Here is a 20489-nt window from a genome sequence, read left to right as displayed (position 1 = left end):
GTAGATTAACTTTGCCATAATATTTTTCAGTTAGTGTGTGCCATATATATTTTATGCTAAAATATGTAGTGGAGAGTTTTTTTTTTTTTTTTTACTTTCAAAAATGTGGGGTTTCAGACTCTCCTCTTTGATCTTTATAAAATCGTATGATCTTTCTGACCTTGGCTAACGTATTGGGCAATCAAGTATGCACTTAGGCTGTTGAAAATCTATTGAGAAATAACCAAATGCTCTAACAGAGGCAGTAGCATCACCTATAGCATCTACATTTCCATTCCTTTGGATGCACCAAACTAGAGATTCAGATTTTTATGAACAAAATTGAATATCAAACACATTGCTTGTCAGGTGGAAAAATTCTCATGGTTAGAATATCCCCCTGGCAGATTACTCATGTATACTTTAAATATAGATGAGGGAGGAGAGGGTTGACCGGAGTAATTTAGTGAATCTAGCATCCTAAAATCTTCCCTGAGTAGGCAAATAGAGTTCAGTTCAATATGTTAAAATTTCTTTGTTTAATTAAAATGGTAAGGTACTTGACTTTCAAGAGCTTAAGAAATCCAATCAAAATTGTGTTTTGAGATTTTATCTATTTTTCTTTAAATATCACAGCTTCTGTAGAGCTTCTGTAACTTTCTATATTATGAATAGACAATAATTCTATCTTTTCCATCCAATAATACAGAATATTTACATGTCTCGATTTTAGTATTTCCCATGCATTTGGGCCTGTGTTTAAATCCAAATGCCATCCCAACAGTTTGGTAGTTTGAAAGTAGGCCATGATATATTTTTCTGAATAAAATTATATAAATGTTATGTGATTTTCAGACTCATTTTATCAGTAGAATGTATTATAAAATATTCCTTAATTTTTAAGTATATAATTAGCTGACAAGACAGAGACAAGAATTATTAGAAATGTGCTTTTCCTCTTTATTTAAAATTGTTTCTCAAAGATGCAACGGTAGGTAGAAGGGCCAAATACCTGCATTAGTATGTTCATTTAGTGACAGTTTTTTCAGAGCACCATAGTAATATATTTTAGGAATGTGATTCTGTGGATTACTAGTCTTGGGTTGAAAATAGATGCCATGCACTTTTACATAAGTTGTATAATCATTAATCAATAATGTATCCATACTGTTTGCTATATGGCTTCCTTAGTTTTGAGAGTGAATACACTGTTCACACAAATTTTGAGACACACATGTATATCATGAATGCCTGGCAGTATTAAACTACAACAAATTGTGTTATTCTAATCATACAGTAACAAACATCTTTCACATTTCAGGAAATTAGGCAGCTAATGGACTGAAAGCACTTTGCAATCAGAAGATAGCCGTGTAACTTAAAGAGATTGTTTTTAGTATAATTGTGACTTATGACTGCTAAATAATTTAGAAGTGAGTTAGATATTAAGCATGTGGTCTAAGAGGCTACAAGGGATCGTAACCTTTAAAGAATTCAACACAATCAACTAACGATCAATAACCAAATTTGAGGAATACCTGCTCTAAGTCTCTGTGTTCCTTTCTAAAGGGAGCACATTGATACAGCTACCAATCCATGGTCTCCAACTTGGTATTTTTTTTTTAAAGTCATGAGCCACTGTTCTCTTCCCTTCTCAGCAGCAAATTTCAAGCTGTCTCCCAATTTTATCAAACTATTGATTTCCAAACTGGATGTTTTTGTCCTAGACATTTCATTTCTCAGGTCCCACTAAGGCACTACTTCTCCTGTAAAGACATCCTCAATCCTACATTTCTGGTTATGTTTGTTTCTCCTAAATGTCACTCCACATACTGAATTTCTACTGCCAGGACCATTCCACATAGTACTCTGATTGCCTTTCTTCCCTACTTGTATCCTGAAGTAGGTAATACATTCCATGAAAGAAGGAGGGTTGTGACAAACATATTTATTTTTATTTATTTTATCCGCCCTAATGAATTTATCTTCTGCATCTAGCAAAGAGTGTGAAATAAAATATTTGCTAAAAATAGTTGAATTAAAGTAAATTGAAGAAGTATACAATCTAGATTGTGAGAAAAGGCATGTAGAATTTTAAATAAAAACTGGTAGACTATGATCACTGTCAAAAAAAGTTCACATGAAAATTAAGAGATCAGAGAGAGGACAAAGGTCACCCAAATGCCAACTTGGGAAGGCATGAAGGAAGACTAAGATGGAAGAGCTACTAAACAGTCAAGAGTACGGGGTTAGTATAGAAAGTGGAAAGTAGAATCAGATCTGCAATTCAACTGTGAGCTTGTTAGGAAAGCAACAGTTAACCTGCTGTCTCTATTCCCTGTTTTCTGGGTGTAGAACGAGAAGACAAATGGGTGCTTGCTTCATACCACATGCAAGTGCCTAATGCAGTATCGGCAATCAATATTTTTTCATTAATTAATTCATTAGAGTTATAGTGAATAAAGCAATTAAGGTATAGGGTTTCAATATATCTAGTAACTTAATAAATATTCTCCTAAAAGTTAGGAAGATAATGGCTAAATGTGAAGAAGAGCTACAAGAAGAACTTTAGAATGGCTGGACCAATGAGTTTGGGAAGAAAATGGTTGGATAAATAGGTGGGCACCAGGTCACAGAAGGCCAAGTTAAATATTTTGGACTTACATTTAGAGTAGTGGGAAATATTGAAGGGTTTTCAATGGGAGGAATTACGCTATATACGTGTTTAAGATAAGTCTCCCTCCTCACAATATGAAGAAAGGATCTGAGATCATTCAAGAGGTGGTTATGTGGCTCTGTTGGAGGCAACCGTGATTTGTTTACGTTAGAGAGAGTGGGCATGCGGAGAAGTGGGAACAATTGGTAAGTAAGACCTTGAGTTGTCAGGATTTGATAATTGACCTCACATGGGCAATGAAGGGGGAGAAAACAAATCCACAATGGCTTCCAAATTTCTTGCTTAGGCAAGGGGGTAGGTGGGAATTCACCAGGATAGAGGGGGCATGATAAGATGGCTAAGTTTAGGTGGAAGATGAGGAATTTGTTTTGGGCATATTAAGTCTGAGATGTTCATGAAGCATGTAAGGAAAAATTTACATTTTAAAAACAGATACGTGTCTTTAGAATTCAGAAGAGGAGTATGAGATGGAGAAATGGTAATGTATGTGATTACTGAAGAAGTGGCAATGGGTGACAAGTAGGCTATAAAACCACTGAGGAACTTCAAATAAAACATCCACAGTGAATAGAAAAACACAATCCTAAAGAGAAAGCAGAGATGGAGAGGCTGAAGAAGTAGGGGAAGAACAAGAGAGTATTTAAGAGAGAAAGATGTGGCCAAACTTGTAAAATATATATATATATAATTTTCTATTATTTCATGTATATATCTTATACTATTCCACTATATATATATACACACACATATATATAAGATACATGAAATAATAGAGTTCTGGGCTGACATAGTGTCAGATATAATACATGTGACTCGTTCAGTGATCTAAGAGCGACCATAATGATTACACATATTTTAATTATAATAATATTATAAATTTACTGGGGGAGAATAAATAAAAAAAAGAAATTATAAAACAAGATGCTATCAAAATCAAATTCTAAGTGTTACTCCACAAGAATCCAAAGATCTGGTTCTTTCTTTACATTTCATTCTCTAGTTTAAGATGCCTCACTCACGCCTCTTCCCAGAATACCCACGCAACAGAGACCATTATTGCACAGAATGTGACATACTGTGGTCTCAGTGCCTGTCATACGCAGCACACTGTCACGTTATAAAATATTAACTGAATGAGTACATCCATCAGATAGGTAAGAGACCTGTCCATAGAAACCGGGATAATAAACTATTTTCTGTGCAAAAGCATTTTGATAATTTCACCCCTGCAAATCAGTCAGATGGGAAAACAAAGCAAGACAAAACAAAATATATTCCACAAACAGTGGAGAGGGAAAATACTCCATTGTAACCTGTCTCTGGTACTCAGCTGGAATGGGACTACCCATGGGCTTTAGCGGAGAATGTCTCAGCAGTGACCCGCAGCCCACAGGCAAATGCTTCTGTGCAAACTGCTTCAGCATAAGGCTGCAGGGAGCTAAGTGGAAAGAACTGGGCACCCCAGGAAATAATCAGATAGGCCCAACTTCCTTGCCCCAACTGCACCTGCCGTCAAGCTGAGATGCTTATCCACCTTGTGAGGCAGGAAATCAAGAGGAATGGCAGAATTTCCCATTACTGCCGAATCTGCTGAGGAATTCTAGCTGACCTCTACAATTTTTAAGACTAATCTCCAAACCAAATTTCATTAACTTCCAACCCAACCTCCAAAAACTTCCTGTTGAAGAAAAGTTATAATATGGACACACTCAACCAACTAATTCATGATTCTACCCACTCAACGAAAGAAATGTATTTAATTTTATCAGATTGCAAAACTCTTTTAAGCCCTGATTTCTGTATACATTCCACATCTACTAAACTCTTTTAACTCTTATCAATAAATTAAGTTCAGAGGTGACTTCTTAATATTCTAGCTACTCTTCACTATAAGGTCAATATATAACATTCTTCGTTTTTTTCTTTCTCCAATGGATAAATAATGGCCCATAAATTGCCCTGAACTGCAGATCTGTTCTTTTAGTCATATGAATCTGTTTCTGAAAATTTTGTTATAGAAATGAGAAAGTTAAGGATGAGGAAAACAAATTTCTATTAATGGCTGTAAACTGTGAGTTAGATATTCTCACAAATAATCATTTAATATCATATAAAAGAAAAGAAAAAATAATGCGATACAATTGGGTATAGGCTATGTTAGATATGGCATTAAAATTTTAAAAAATCTACTAGTCATAATTTGGCCAGAAATTTTCAATAAATATTTACTTATGCAAATCTCTTTCTCATTCATTTCTATACAATGTTTCTGTCCTCCAAAAATAGTTTTCTTCATTTTCATGAAAGTATTATATGTGTGTTATAATGTGGTCATCTGGTCTTCTTCATAAAACTGAGCTGTGTTGAGGGAAATGCCCACCCTTTCAGTGGTGGGAGGGCGGGCTGGAGCAGATGTAGTAACATCTCAAAGTTATCGGAATTGCCACTTCTCAAACCATCAAAATGAGTCTCTGTCTCTTCGTATCCTGAAATGTTCTTCTTAGAGAAACTCTGGTTAATTGAGGAAGAAGACTGTTAATTTAGCCAAATCCAAATAGTAGAGCTGTAAGTTCATTTAGAGTCTTATTATATCATTAGTCACTTTTTGAGTGATTTACTATTAGTATTATAGTAGTAACATCATGATCCACTGATTGGCTAATAGATAACATTCCAAGTGTGATATGGAGAGCACCTCTGGGGTAGCTCCACCATAAGTACAAATGCAGCTTATTCTCGTCTTGTTTTCTAAATGTTCTTGCATTTATTTCAGTAGCGTAGTTGTATTGACGTAGCATAACACTCCTTCATCCTACGTATGACCAGAACCAGTATCATCCTTAAGCCTTAGCTATTGATTAATATTGGGGATATTTAAAGAAATATGGTTTGTTAAGAGATCATTGTTTGAAATATAAAATTTCTTCTAAAACCTAAATTCTTGAACAATTTATAATTATATTTTTAGCTAACTTTATCCAGGTATCTCTATACTCACTCATTCTTACCACTTGGCACTTTTAAACTATGTTGATTAATTTTGTTTCCATCAACAGTTATTATGCATGTGTGCATTCATAGTGGCTTCACTCTCCTGGGCTTCACTAATTTATGCAGGATGTTCTCAAGTCTTTAGGCAAGAACTTAATTATTTCATTTCCCACTTTTAAAAATAAAATTCATGTGCAGTTAATAATAGAATTACTATATTACCTAGAAGATATCAGAAATTAATGCAGTCTTTTAAAAGACAAGATGTTACTCCTTTTACAGAATGGGTTAAGTCTGTGGGAAGAAATATAGTACTCCTCCAGGTTTAAATTCTACTCAAAACTCACAAAGCCTGGAGCTTCCACATTAAATTGTGATTTTGTTGCTTTGCCTAAATGATTTTTCACTTTTCTTCAATTTTTTTTTTGTCTTTTATTTTTAATTCTCTGAATCATAGAGAATAACTCCAGACCTGTAGGCCCAGGGTGGTAATTTTAAAAGTAGTTGAAGGGAAAATATAAATTACTCATTTTCTTTTCCAAGTGTTGTTCTTTAGAAAATAAAGACAACAGTGGTGACATTCGGGATTTTCTAGCCCAATTTATCTTAGGGATGAGAAAACTCAGTCCCAGAAAGATGAAGCAAGTTCCTTAAAATAGAACTGATACCTGGCAGCCGAGCAAAGTGCAAGACCCTCTCTTGAGTGTTGCCTTCCTACCCCGCACTGTCCTCGTCCTCAGCGTTTCCCAGATTCCATATGAACTTATCCTGAGGTTCTTTAATCTGAAAACAAACAAACAAGCAAAGCTTCAGATGTTTTCTGTCTATGTAAATGCAAATTTGAGAAAGCAAATTTCTCCATTAGGAAAAGGCCTTCATCTTTTAATTTAAAATCTCTAGATTTAATAAACAGGCAGTTTGTCTTTGGCAGGCTCCTGGCCCCCTGCTCTGGTCCCTCCTCCTTTCCGGGCAATACCTCTGGAGTCTGAGCAGGAATGAGGATCACCAATAGGAGCTTCATGTGTGTCCCCTCCAAGAGCATTTGCAGTTGTGAAGATGTGGTTGTCTTTGCTCTATAATAGTGATGGAATGTCCGATGGTGGTGGGTGTGCTCATAATTCTAGACCAACAATCCTGCCTGTCTTTTCCTCCATTACCCCCAAAATATTTATTCATATGCTTATTTCCCTCTCTTTTGTTTCTAAAGGGTTTGTGGCCATCCCACACCTCATAGGAAGACAGAATTTCTGCCTAGGTTTAAGGCAAGCCTTCTGCAGCATGTTACACATCATTAATTCTGAGACATCTAGACATTCTTAGTCTTTTCATACTGCTAAGAGCTACCAGACTGTCCCTAATGCTAACTAAAGAAAAACTAACTAAAATGAGAGCAAATTAAAAATAGTAGCTGACCATCCAAACTGCTGTATTTTTTTTTAATGAAAGTTTTTGCTTATACAAAAATCAATTCAAAACCATGGACTTCTAGTCTAATAATCTTTATACCAATAAGCACAAACATTTTGTCTCTCCTAGTAAAATGTTAATGCAATGCAAATGGTATTTCTCTATCTCAAATAAATGTACCCCTCTTGACTGTAAATTAATAGATATAGATCCAATTATAAGAGTTTAAAATACTCCCTCTTTTTTTAAGCAATGTATAAATTATGTAAATATTAAAATCTAGAAAGAAAACAGAATACATTATTGGGTCAATATCTTACCATAAACATCTCAAATTAATTATTAACTTTCTACAATCAACTAATTTATTTTGCTATACTAAAACATACAAGGGTTCCACATAAATTATTGTTAATTGCATCTGTTTCATTTGTAATGCTGTATATTTTCCATTGAGCTTTAATGAGAGCTATTTATATATGTACTGTAATAAACATATTACAGATCAGGTTTTTTCCTAGAACTGCAGTTATGAAAGAAAAGGAAATCAGAAATCAAGAAGATTAAAAGTGGTATGATTTAACAGAATGCTAGGAATGACAATAAGTTGTTTGGAAATTATTTTAATTTCCTGTAGGCTGGTGTTCTGTCATATAATCACTGAACTTGTTGTTCTCATGAATTGCCTATAAAAGTGCTTCTCAAACATTCATATGCATAACAAATGTCCTGGGGAATTTGCTAAAATGAAGATTTCTATTCCACAGGTCTGAGATGGAACACTCGACTCTGAATTTGAAACAATCTCTCAGGTGATCGCAGTGCCACTGGCTTACGATCACAGTTTGTGCAGCAAGGTTGTAGAGCAAGGGGTCTCAAATGTGGTCCATTGTCCAACTGCAACACATTCATTAGATTGCTTGTTTACCAAAAAATGTAAAATGCTAACAATCACCCCAGACCCAGTGTGACTAAATTTCAAGGTTGCAGCCCAATTTTTACCAAGCTCTCCATGTGAAAGTTTACAGACAGTGAAGTTTGAAAAACCATACTCCGTGGAGAATTCCACAACTCCAACCAACGTATGTGGGCCTTTAACCCTAAATGTTAGACATGGAAATCAAGGAAACCTTTTCAAAACATAATCAAATGAGCACAAGGCTGTAAAACAGAACTGGTACAAACAACTACTGCCTGAAAAAAGTTATTCCAGATAAGTTCTGGCATAACTTATCCCATTAACTTTCTGAGATAGCTCTGTCATCCTGTCTCTTTATTTGATGATACAGACTTTAGCTGCTAGCATAGTAGCTCTAAATTTAGTATGCATCAAATCACCTGAAGGGCTTGGTAAACCAGAATTTCTGATTAAGTAGGTCTGGGCTGGGGTCCAGGAATCTGCATTTCTAAGTTCCCAGGTGATGTAGAAGCTGCTGGTCTGGAGACCACACTTTGTCCTGTTGCATGATCTCAATCACTCATAAAATAGAAAACTTTGATGGTCCATTGCATTAATTTATTCAATGCAAGTATCATTTAAAATGGGCACATTTGTTGAACACAAACTGTTTGCTCATATGTTGAGACAGTTCATAGGCCTTAAGAAAGAAACATAAGATATCATTCCTGTTTTCTGGGATTTTGTAGTCCAAGTAGATAGATCAAACTAACATATAAAACCATTCAATGGAACTTTAAAGAAGCACATAGTAAGATGTTAACAAATGAAAGAATTATATTCAGATAACTTCCAAAGTGGCTTGACTTAGCTTGGATTGGCTTAATGAAAAATATGGCACTAAAAGTGTTCCTGTTTGCAGTGATAGCAACTTGAAAGAACATTAATTTAATATTTGTAGATTCTTTGGCCTTTTATATGGAGGCAATTACATCTCCTACAAACAATGACTGCTTTGTACCCTTCTTTCCAATCAATCCTTATATTTTAAATTTACTTTATTATTCTTTTTTATTTTTTAATGTGATTTTTTTAATATGTAATATTTCACATGATTCAAATACAGGCCTGCCACAGTGTGAGACCTGAGTGGTATTTATTGGTTCATAACCTATTCACATGGGGTTTGAAGGAAATAGTTCCTCTTGAAGTTGGGCTATGGGGCTTCCATTCACTTTGAATCTAATATGAACATCCTGACCCATAAGGGTGACCCACTAGTCTTCATGTGTTTTGTATCCTTCCAGAATTTTTACATGCCTATCGAAGCAGAGATGACTGTGTAAGATTACTTTAAACCTTATTATAATATCTCAGATACTGGCACCATCATTTTCATTACATTGTTAGTTCTCTAACCTTAAAAATCAGACTGAAGTCAACAGGAGAAGGGAAATCAATTGTATCTACCCATAATTTTGCTTACTGTATTCTTTCTTCCCTACTGATGTTCCAAGGTTCCTTCTTTTATTTCTTTTCTGTTTAAAGAACTTCCTTTAGCAATTATTTTAGGATAGGTAGGCTGCCAGCAACTTCTCTTTGTTTTCTTCATCTGAGGATGCCATGATGTCCCCTTCATTCCTGAAGGATATTTTCACTGGGTATAGAATTCTGGGTTGACAGTTCATTTCTTTCAACACTTGAGAAATGTTTCTTCTGGCCTCTGTTGTTTCTAATGAGAAATCTACTCTCATTCTAATTGTGTATTTCCTCTGTAATCAGGTGTTCTTTTCCTTTCACTGCTTTCAAGATTTTTTTCTTTATCTTTAGTTTCAGGGTTTTAAATATTATGTGTCATGGTATAGATTTGTGTTCATGTTTCAGGTTCACTTGGTTTGTTTGTCATCTGCCAAAATTGTGATATCTTCAGCCATTACTTTGTTGAGTACTTTTCCAGTCCCCTATTCTTTCTCCTCTCTTTCTGGTACTCCAATAACACAAACGTTAGCTCTGTTGTTATAGAACCACAGGGCCCTGAGGCTCTGCTCATTTTGTTTTTTAGTCTCTTTTCTCTCTATTGATCAGATTGTATAATTTCTGTTGTTCTGTCTTCAAGTTCAGCAAGTCTTTTCCTTGCCCACTCTATTCTGTTGAAGAGTCCCTCGGTCAGGTGTTTGTTTCAATTATATTTGTCAGTTCTAAAGTTTGTTTCCTGTCTTCTGTTTTGATGCTAAAACTTTCATTTTCTTCATTTGTTTCAAGTGTGTTTATAATTACTTATTGAAGCATTTTTATGTTGGTTGCTGTAAAATTTGTATTAGATAATTTTAACACCTGTGTCCTCTCAGTTTTGACATCTGCTGAATATCTTTTGTCATTCACATTGATATTTTTCTTGTTTTTGCTTTGAGTAATTTTTGGATTGAATTCTGGACATTTTGGGTATTGTGCTATGAGACTCTGGATCTTATTTAAAAGCTCTGTTAGCAGGCCTCTTCATATACCACTGGGGAAGGGGAAGGTCACCTTATAACTGCCAGATGAAGGTGGAAGTTTAGAGTCTTCATTCAGTCAGGCAGGGGCACTTGCCACGGCAGGATGGTGATGGGAGTTAGGATTCCCCACTTTGCTGGCACTACCCTGGTGGCGGCTTGCAGAAGGGCTCTGTTACTGCCCCCAATGGGACTTGAATGATACTGTGGGAGAAGAGAGCCTTTTTGCTACTGGGAAGCGGTGGAAGTCCTGATTCTACTTTTGGCTAGAGTCCAGAAGTTAGTTATTATCTGAAGATTTTTTAGCCTGTGCTTTTGCCCTTTCCCTGGTCCCTTGGTAAGAAGAGCACATATTTCTTGTCTACACCATTGGTGTTTCTGGGTTGCCACCTTCTCTGGCATGCTCTGTGAGATATGTGAGTTGGGAAGGAAACCCAGGGACCCTAAAGCCATCTTTCCCTCAGTCCTGAGGTCGTTAGCTGGTCTTCCATCTTCTCTCCACTTTCAGCATCTTTTTTATGTTTGTTTTATATATTACACCCAGGATGTTAGCTGAACTTGGCAGAATGTATAGGGAAAACTATCTACTTCATGTTTTCAGATACCTTTTTTGATTTGTAAATATACAACTATGTTAACTGAAACTCACATTTCCTAAATATGTAGATTTAAAATGCAACAGCAGTTGAAAGATTATGCTACAAAGAAAGTCTATCTACCAAATTTCAAAGATGGTGGTGATAGTGCTCGAGAAATTTTACTGATCTATGGGTTTTGTTGTAAAATGCTGATGTTTAAGTCAACAAAATTGTCCTGTGCTGCCACCAGTTTTACACTTTTCCTTGCACCTGGTCCTTGGAACGTACAATTTTCACATTTCAAAGCAGGAGCTGGGAAGAAGCAGCAGATGGGGGGACTATGCCACAGTTAGTATATTCATGCCAGAAGATGAAAGATGGAATTGAGAGTCTGAGCCCTTTCATCTGATACACCCCCAACACCCATAGCAGCACATTTTTCATTTCTGCATGAATTTAGGGGAAGACAATATGTATAATTTTTAAATTTCAATACATACTTATTGAACATCTACTTTGTGACAAGTGTTTTGCTTGTTGCTTAGAGATACGCAGACAACAGGGAAAGGAGCTCCCTCTATCTCCTAAGGGAGCACAGAGCCAGAGCTTCCAGTGGCAGCAGGCCACACCCTGCAGGATAGTGAGGGGCTAGTGGGGGTGCAGCTGTGCCCTGGGAGGATGCAAAGTGCAGCACATGGGTGTCATCACTGGGAGGGAAGGCCCTCTTGCCAAATGGGTTTATCCAGAAAAAGGGAAAAGCACACTCCAAGACATATTTAATTGCAAGGAAGGTAAGGGTTTTTTTTTTGTGGCATGGTTCCCTTTTCCTTCCAAAAACTACCCAAATCAGCCCCACTTTCAGTGACCTCATACTGACAGACAGTCCCAGTTAAGTGTTAAGTCGTCTTACAAATTTTATTCTTAGGCATGAGTGATTTGATTTTTCTCATTTCAGTCATAGCTATAATTTGGAAGCGGATACAAATGCTGAACGTTGCTAATTTCAAGGCTAGCGATAAAACTTCCAACACTCTGGCACTTGAGCGTTAGATAAAAATTGACTTATAGTAAGAATATTTAAAGCCTAGTCAAATGCCCCATTTATCTGACTAAAACCACAATTACTGAAAACTCCAAAACTGAAAGAGAAAAATGAAGAGAAAAGGAAGGAGCTCAATGAGGAAGCAAGGAAGGAAGGAGGAAAAATAAGGAAGAGGACGGGAGGGCCAGGATGCCGCCCCTCAGAGACGCACAGAGCAATTATCACTGCACACCTGTGCTGTGCCAGGTACCGAGGGGGTCAGTGTGTGTGACTCAGTGGACATAGCCTAGGGCAGGGCAACCTCATGCGCCCTGCAACCTGTGCCCTTGTACCAGGCTTTCCTCTCAAAAGGACGCTGAGCTTGGTTTAAGGCTCCACTGTCACCATCTTGAAATTTATAATAATTTTACCTCTGAAGTTGTGCTTTTTAGGTGATGTTCGATGGGACAATAGGCCATGCAGGTGAGCCAAGGAGGTATGGGCAATACGTGTGCCCCTTGTTCCTGCTCCCTAATGCACAGAATATCTGCAATGCCCCAAGAGCACAGGATGCCCCCACCTGCAAGGACCCCCTCTCGTGGGGGTCCAGCGAGACCCACCTGAGCACCAGGGAGGTGTTGAGTGAGCAGAACTCTGCCCACCTTCAAAGGCTGTGCTCTCCATTCAAACCAGAATGTGCAAATGCAGAAAGCAAGCCATGGACATCCAAGAACCACAAACAACTATCCTGCCCTATCCTTTTTTAACAATTGTGTTACTTCCCTGCATGAACCAACCACTTACACTGAAAATGACGGTGTAGAAAGCAAGCAAAGACGGCAGCCCACGGCTCCCTCTCTGCTCTGTGCTTCCTTCCTCATCAGTAGGCCCATCACAGACAGCGCTGGTAGACCGTGTGCATGTCAGAAGGGAAATACAAACCCTGGAGTTTGTGGGGTGCAGCATTTCCACTCTTCTGTTGAGAACAAGCTGCCTCCGTGTGCACAAGCTATGAAACAGGACTGCATAATTTCAGAGATTCCAGAATTGCAGGTTAAAGGGCATAACTGTTAAATGTCTTTTATTTGCATCTAAAGCTGGCATTGCACAAGAGATGCATGGTAAAATCCTAGCTGCTAGTGATTTAAATGTCTTTATTTTGTTTGTTAGAATGATATTAAACAGCCAATAAATACCACGGTGACAAGTTGATAGGCCACAGAAGAAAGGGAAAGACTGTATTTTAACACCTTTAATGGCACATTTTTCTTGTCTTTTGGACAAGGGGATTTGCATTTTGCTTTTGTACTTCACCATGCAAATCACGTAGCTGGCCTGGTCCCAGGTCTAAATGGACTGAGGGGCCAACAAGGAATCATTACTTCGCTCACTCACTGGGCAATGTTATCAAATGCTCAGAGGGATGCTGCCGAAGTGGACGTGGTGATCTTGCTGCCTTGTTATTGTGACTCTAACCATGGGGCGGAGGTAGTAAGAATCATTTGACATTTACTCATGTATGAGGGTTGGAGATGTTTAGAGAGTATTTGTACGCTTTTGTATTCCAGCTTTACCATGTCCATGAGAAGCCATTTAAAGATGAATCCATTTAAATGTGAGCTCTTATTTTTAAAGTAGGGAGCTGCAGTTCCACAGATGGTAACCCAGTGAAGGGCAGACAATTGTTTCTGGAAAAGAGGTGAGTTTCAACATCCTCCAAGACTACCTTACCTTGGAAAAGTCCCTGGATGGGGAGGACAGAGGGGGCCAAAAATTCAACCTGCTGTCTTCTTGTCTTCTTCCATCTTTTGTCATCACGGCATGGAGCTTCCCTGTGTGCCCTGGTGGCACAACCTGGCCTCTTCGGCACGTGGGTGCTGGAGCCTCGAGTGGCACATGGGCAAGGTTTGGAAGCCCAAGGACCCCTCGGGGCTGAGACACCAGGAGGTTAAGAGATGAGCCAGCCAGAGTGCAGGCACTGGGGGCCAGGGTTGGTGGGCATGGCAGCTGGACCCACTGTGACCCCAAAGGTAGGTGGAATTCCAAATTAGAGAATGCGCTTTGTAACATTTTTACAAACAAACAGAAATATCATAAACATGAGACAGCATGGTTTTCAAGGCCAATGCCAAAGAAATATCCAGAATAGTAAGATCAATATTTAAAGAATAAAATTCTAGGAGAATGACATGCTTTGCCGATGGCCTGGAAGAAACTACCACAGTTGGGATATGAAGCTGCTGGGTCTAAATTAGAGTGTTGACTCCAGGGTTTTCTTTTCATTCTTTAGTTCAGTGTTTTATACTTGAGAATTGGTTTCAATATGTGGGCAATTATGTTTGTTTCAGTGTAAGTATCTATGTATTTGGAAGTTGCATACTGTCTCTTTTTACAGGCTATAGCCACCTGAGAAACATCTGTGTACTGTTAGCATTTTAAGGTATTTCTTATGTTTTCACATAAGCCCCTATGTTTATTAAAAAACTCTTTATAGAGCTCATGGCTAATATAGTCAGATAATAAGATATACATAATTAAGTTAGTTTTTGCATTGTTACCAGAAACTGTTGCATGCCAACAGCAGGAGCAGACTTTCAGAAAATGTAAGGGAAAGAATCTGTATGATAATTGAATGTAAAAATAAATTCCACAGTCAGCTTACTCACGTGTGTAGCTCTGTCGTGCCCTCGGTTCACTGATAAAAAAATGAGAATGACATTTTTAAGTTCATGGGCACCTGTATTGTAAGTAGCACAAAGAGTGAGCCGTTCATATAGTTTACATTTCAGGACTTAAGTCTGGACAAATCAGCTAGAACTGAAAATAATTCGATATGAGACAGCTGCAACTGTTTAAAAGCTTAGCTGTTAAAATCCTCCCAGTCCTTTAACTCCAGCTGAAAGTAATCACTTTTTTTAATGCAGCAGAATTTATTAGCAGTCTGTTTAAAGGTGCATTTAGGATATTCCTTTAATTCATAAAATAATTACCATTTCTTTACACTCAATAAATCTAATTTCCTCTAACTTTCTCAACTTCCAACTGATTATGAAATTATCTGGGTTTTTTCCCAAAAATAACTCATTAAGGATAGTAGAAATAAAATTGATTAAATTATTACACATTTAAATTTGTGTCTCAAAGAAGCATTTTTTTTCATGCCTTCACAACCAGATTTCATTTTTATTCATAGGAATGCTACACTGTCTGCTCTGAGCTTTATTGGGGTTGTGTCATGGAAGTTAGCATTGTATTATCATTATTATTGTTATTTTGGGTGTTCAGTTTCTTGACCGGTGTTCTATTTAGATCCAGGGAGAAATGCAGGAAGTTTTCACTTAACAACTTCTACTGGTTCTTGGAAACTGCTACATTAAGTGAAAGGATGTAACCAGTCTGTCCACAGGCTAATTGGTATAAACAAGAGTCAAGTTCCTATGGCCTATTTCTGGTCGCAAAAACATCACCAAACTTCTAAACAAAGACTAAGACTCTACTATTAAACATTGAAATAAGCGTGATATACGTACATACATTTAAGAAAGATTGATGGGAACAAGCGAGATGATTATTTGTCCTATTATTCTGGTTCAGGGTCAGGCTGTCTGAAGCCATCTCATCTCGGGGCACGCTGACACTCACACACACTCACTGTCTCTGGGACCGCATGGACACGTCAATTCGCCTAACAGGGGCATCTTTGGGACATAAGAGGGAACCTGAGTGCCTGAAGAAAACTCACGCAGACCTGGGAAAACATGCAAACTCCACACAGACAGCAGCTCTGGCCCAGAACTCTCTCTATATGTGTATAAACTCATCAGTGTTAAAGGAAACACTGTTAAAAGGACACTGTTATGCAAGGACGTGCTGCATTCTCAGCACCTAAATTCCTGTGTTCGGGTGAATATGGACCCTATGAGTCACCCGTTTCATGTGCATGGTCCTGTGGTTCCTCATGGAAAGAGAGAACATTATTCCATGACTTGTCCATAGGTTCTGCCCGTGGTCCTCACACGCTGGCTGTGTGACCTTCAACAAGTCACGTGCTCGCTCTCGCATATTGCTTCGGCATCTGCAACGTGAGAATAACTTCCGAGAGTGCTTCCTGGAGTTGCTGGAAAGTAGTAACGACAGTGAAGTTACTCTCCAAATAGAAAATGCAAACTGCTCTTAGAAGCATATGAAAGACAGTTGGAGCAAAGTAGAGAGAAAAGTATTTTTTTTAATATACATATTTTTAATTCAGGATATTATGGATGTACAAACATTATGGTTATATGAAATGTGTTTGCCTCACCCACGCCAGGGCCACAAGCATGTCCCTCCCCCATACAGTGTGCCCCATTTCCACTAGCTGTGGGTTTACCCCCCACCTCCCATCCCCCCCCTTGATTGGCACCCAATGAGTATCACTACCACATGAGCACCTCAGTGTTGATCAGTTAGTACCAATTTGATGGCAAATACATGTGGTGCATGTTTTTCCATCCTTAGAATACGCTAAAGCCAACGTGTGCCTCACTTCTCTGCTTCTAAGACACTGGAGATGGATTTCCCAGGTAGGAAAGATGTTTTATGAAATATGTGCTTTGTGTTTCTCTGACTCTGTCTTCAATAGTAATACCCGTTTTCCTCTACCCCTTGGTGAACAAGTATATGTGGATATCCAGTATTTGGGATGAACTTCACTTTTACCTAGCCAAACTTCATCTCTAAAATACCAGTCTGTTATTTGAGGTCACCCTGGCATTAATTAACCAGACTAAAAATGATGGAAATGAATTTATCTATTCCAAATGTCACAAATTTTGCATAGCTTTCTCTCTCTCTCTACAGTTAGAATTTCCAGAAGATGCTGGAGAAACGAAAAGAACATTCAGCAACAAAAGGTCACTCTCAGACACAAATGCTCAATGAATGCTTGTATTATTTCACGTCCGCACAACGATCTTCAGCGATTTCATTTCCTTCCATCAGCTTTTGTTCTAACGTGGAAGCAAAAGTGAACGCTGGCGCGGTAAGTAATAAATCACACAGAGTTGTCATTTATCTATTGGATCTATTATCATTCATATTTAATGCAGCCCATACTTGACTTTTAAGACTTTTTTTTTTAAAGGAAAAGTTCAGCATTCCCCTTTCCAATGACATCCACAGAATGTATTTATGTACAAGTTTTGCTCATTCTGCCAAACGCATTGATCAGGCGTAGGTTTGAATGGTGAGTTAGCGTTAAGTCCGCTGTCAAAACCGTGGAAGAAAGGGCATCTCTATCAGACACCACATTTAATGCCTCAGCAAGACTGAAGCCATTTATAATTTCTGGAAAATATCTGCCTAAAGCCAAGATACATTACCCAGCGGACATTTTTCTTTCTTGGTGGAGTGTAGAAAAGCACCCACCTATTGAAGAATGGTACAGGATAAACTTTAGTCAGAAATAAGTCAGGGAGATTGATACTGAAATCTTCATAGCCTGACACTAATTCTAATTTCTTACTTTTCTGTTCTTTGCTTCCTTTTGCCTCCTTATAAAGCAACTACTAATGTGTTCATTTATTTTTAAGAATCCATAGTTTTTGTTGCTTCAAAGTTCAGGCCAGCTTGTGTAATAAAACAGCTAATATGTTTATAGCTGGTGATGTAGCTATTTGATTACTTAGTAGCAGTTTAAGAAAATTTCATTCCCAAATGAAATTTTATAACCATGTGACAATGGCTAAGCTAGTTTGGGAGCTACATACCTTGCTTTTAAATTTGTTTTTAGCTCTTACTTTGTACTGCAGAAGCTCTGGGAGTGGAATACAGTGAGCAAGAATCAAGGTCTCTCTTGTTAATAAATATAACATGGCTCTGATTTGTAATTCAAAGAACTGAGATAGAATTTAATATATTAATATTTAAATTAAAACATTAATCTAATGATGCCTCAGATTCCATCAGCTATAGATAATGATATCTGCTACTCAGAAATCAAGACATTGATTTAACCACTCCAGAGTTCGCTGCCTTAATGTCAAAGGGGCTGGTTTCCCAGTTGGCTCTGCTGAACTAGACCTTGCCTGCCCAGCCCCCGTGGCCCTAGAGTCGGAGGTGAGTGGTGGAAAAAGCCTCTGTCATTGTCATTCCTGGCTCTGTCATTTCTTAACTACTTGATATCAAAGAGCCAATAACCCTCTTCTGTGCTCATTTTTTTGAGGCATAATAATCCCTATTGTTGGAGGTGGCTATGGAGAGCAAATGACATAAATTATAGGAAAGCACTGAGTATAAAGAATCTGCAGTACAGTCAGCCCTCAAATCTCAGTTTTCTTCCTTAAAAACACTGTTGCAGGCCAGGCGCGGTGGCTCACGCCTGTAATCCTAGCAATCTGGGAGGCTGAGGAGAGAGGATCGCTGAGCTCAGGAGTTAGAGACCAGCCTGAGCAAGAGTGAGACTCCCATCTCTACTAAAAAATAGAAAAATTAGCCCTGCATGAGTGTGCACCTGTAGTCCCAGCTACTTGGGAGGCTGAAGCAGGAGGATCACTTGAGCCCCTGAGTGTGAAGTTGCAGTGAGCTATGATCATGCCAATGCGCTCTATTCCTGGACAGCAGAGCAAGACCCTGTTTCAAAAACAAAAAACAAACAACTTCCCTCCACCAAACTCAGTATATAGAAACCAACATCTCAGAGTCCTTTAAGCTTTGTAGTACAGACCAGCACCTCAAAGGATCCTTTAAAATTCTGTAACAAAGGAACAATCAATGGTCGTCTTCATTTTCATCAATTATTTTCTGAAACGTGGTGGAAATCAAGGACTTTTAAAAATTATGGTGTAAAGGGAAGAAGTGATACAGAAATACAGAAAAAAGACACTGTCCAGCACCAAAATACAAATTTGAAGAAGACACGTGCTAATGAACACAGGGACAAACAAAATACTTCTGAGACAAATATACTGAACACATAATGTTATCCCACCAAACAGACCTAAACTGTTCGAGGTTTGTTTGTAGATAACATTTCACGGCGGCGATTTGATAAGGTGGATGATAATTAGGCTGCAAAATGAGATCCGAGTTTTACATCCGGGTGTGTGGCCTTGGGAGAGTCACTTGGTCTTCCTGGCGTTTGGTTAGATGTTAGGCCTATGTGAGTCCTCAAGTGTCTGTGACCTCCAAAATTTTGTTTTTCCATAGAAATAGCTCTTTCATCTACCTATAATTTCAGATGTCATATTGCTAATGGGCGAACTATTCCTGCCTTTGGTGTTATTTCTAATATCGTTATAGCATCACTTCTCCCACCAAATTAAGGAAAATTGGAGTTGTCACTGATGTATGGAGTGCTCATTTTAATGACAAACTTTTTAAAATACATAAATGCTTTAGAAAATATTCTTGCGTGATTTATACAAAATAACTTCTAATTTAGCATATACTTCAAAAATTTGGATAAGGTGTTTTAATTCAAGTTAACAATGAATATTATATAAAATGTACAAATGTGGCAAATCCTTTCATTTTCTTTCAGTCATTCATGTCCTATATTAAGCTGTGTAATTCACACCCCAGTTGACAGCTACAAAATAAACTGCTCTAGAAATTTGAAACCTTTGTCCAGTAATTCTTCCCATATGTTTCTTGTAAATAAATAATTGAAGCTTAAAAGAGATGCCATCTCTGCTCTTGTTTCAAAAGAACAAAGACGTAGTATCCTTTCTACTTCTTAAAACAGTTCTTTGCATCATAGATCAAGTCACTTACGTTTGAAGGAAGCCAATATTAATATTTCCTTTTCATCTTATAGTGCTTATAAAGTAGTTCAAACGATTTCCACACATCTGCATCTTAGATGTAGATATACCATGTCCTCTAAAAATGCAATCCTAACATTCTCATGCTTTAAAAATTATCCCAAGGACCATCAACCAACTGTTTGTCCTAAATCATCAGTTTAAGCATCTGATGACATCAACCCAAGCCAATGGAAAGAGAAGTAAGACCCTGGCCTGGCTGTTCAACAGTTAATATCAGTCATTTCTTTGCAAAACTCCCCCAAGCTATCAGAAACTTAGGCAAGCAGTCTAAAGCTTCATTTAACTTTTTCATTAATAAAAAAGTGACAGGACACCTGACACTGTATCTCAGGTAAACAAGGGTACGTCTTTAGGCAGGTTCATTTTCTGGTCCTTTCTGTCATAATTTTTCTTACCCCTGCAAACACACCCAAGTTGCATCTTTCCTAATGATTATACCCTAATCTGACTGCCCTGACTTAAAGACATTAAAAAAAAAAAAAAACCCAAACATTACTTTATTAGAATTTCAGTTCTCCTTATATAAAGTGAAAAAAAATAAAAATGCATTAAACAGTTGTGTGTATATATATATAGAGAGAGAGAGATAAAAGAATTTTCTTTATCTCAGAATAATATCTGCTTGAATAGTATTGGAGATC

The sequence above is a fragment of the Eulemur rufifrons genome, chromosome 25 (assembly GCF_041146395.1).
Source record: "Eulemur rufifrons isolate Redbay chromosome 25, OSU_ERuf_1, whole genome shotgun sequence".
NCBI lineage: Eukaryota > Metazoa > Chordata > Mammalia > Primates > Lemuridae > Eulemur > Eulemur rufifrons.
Note: the sequence above shows the minus strand (reverse complement) of the source record.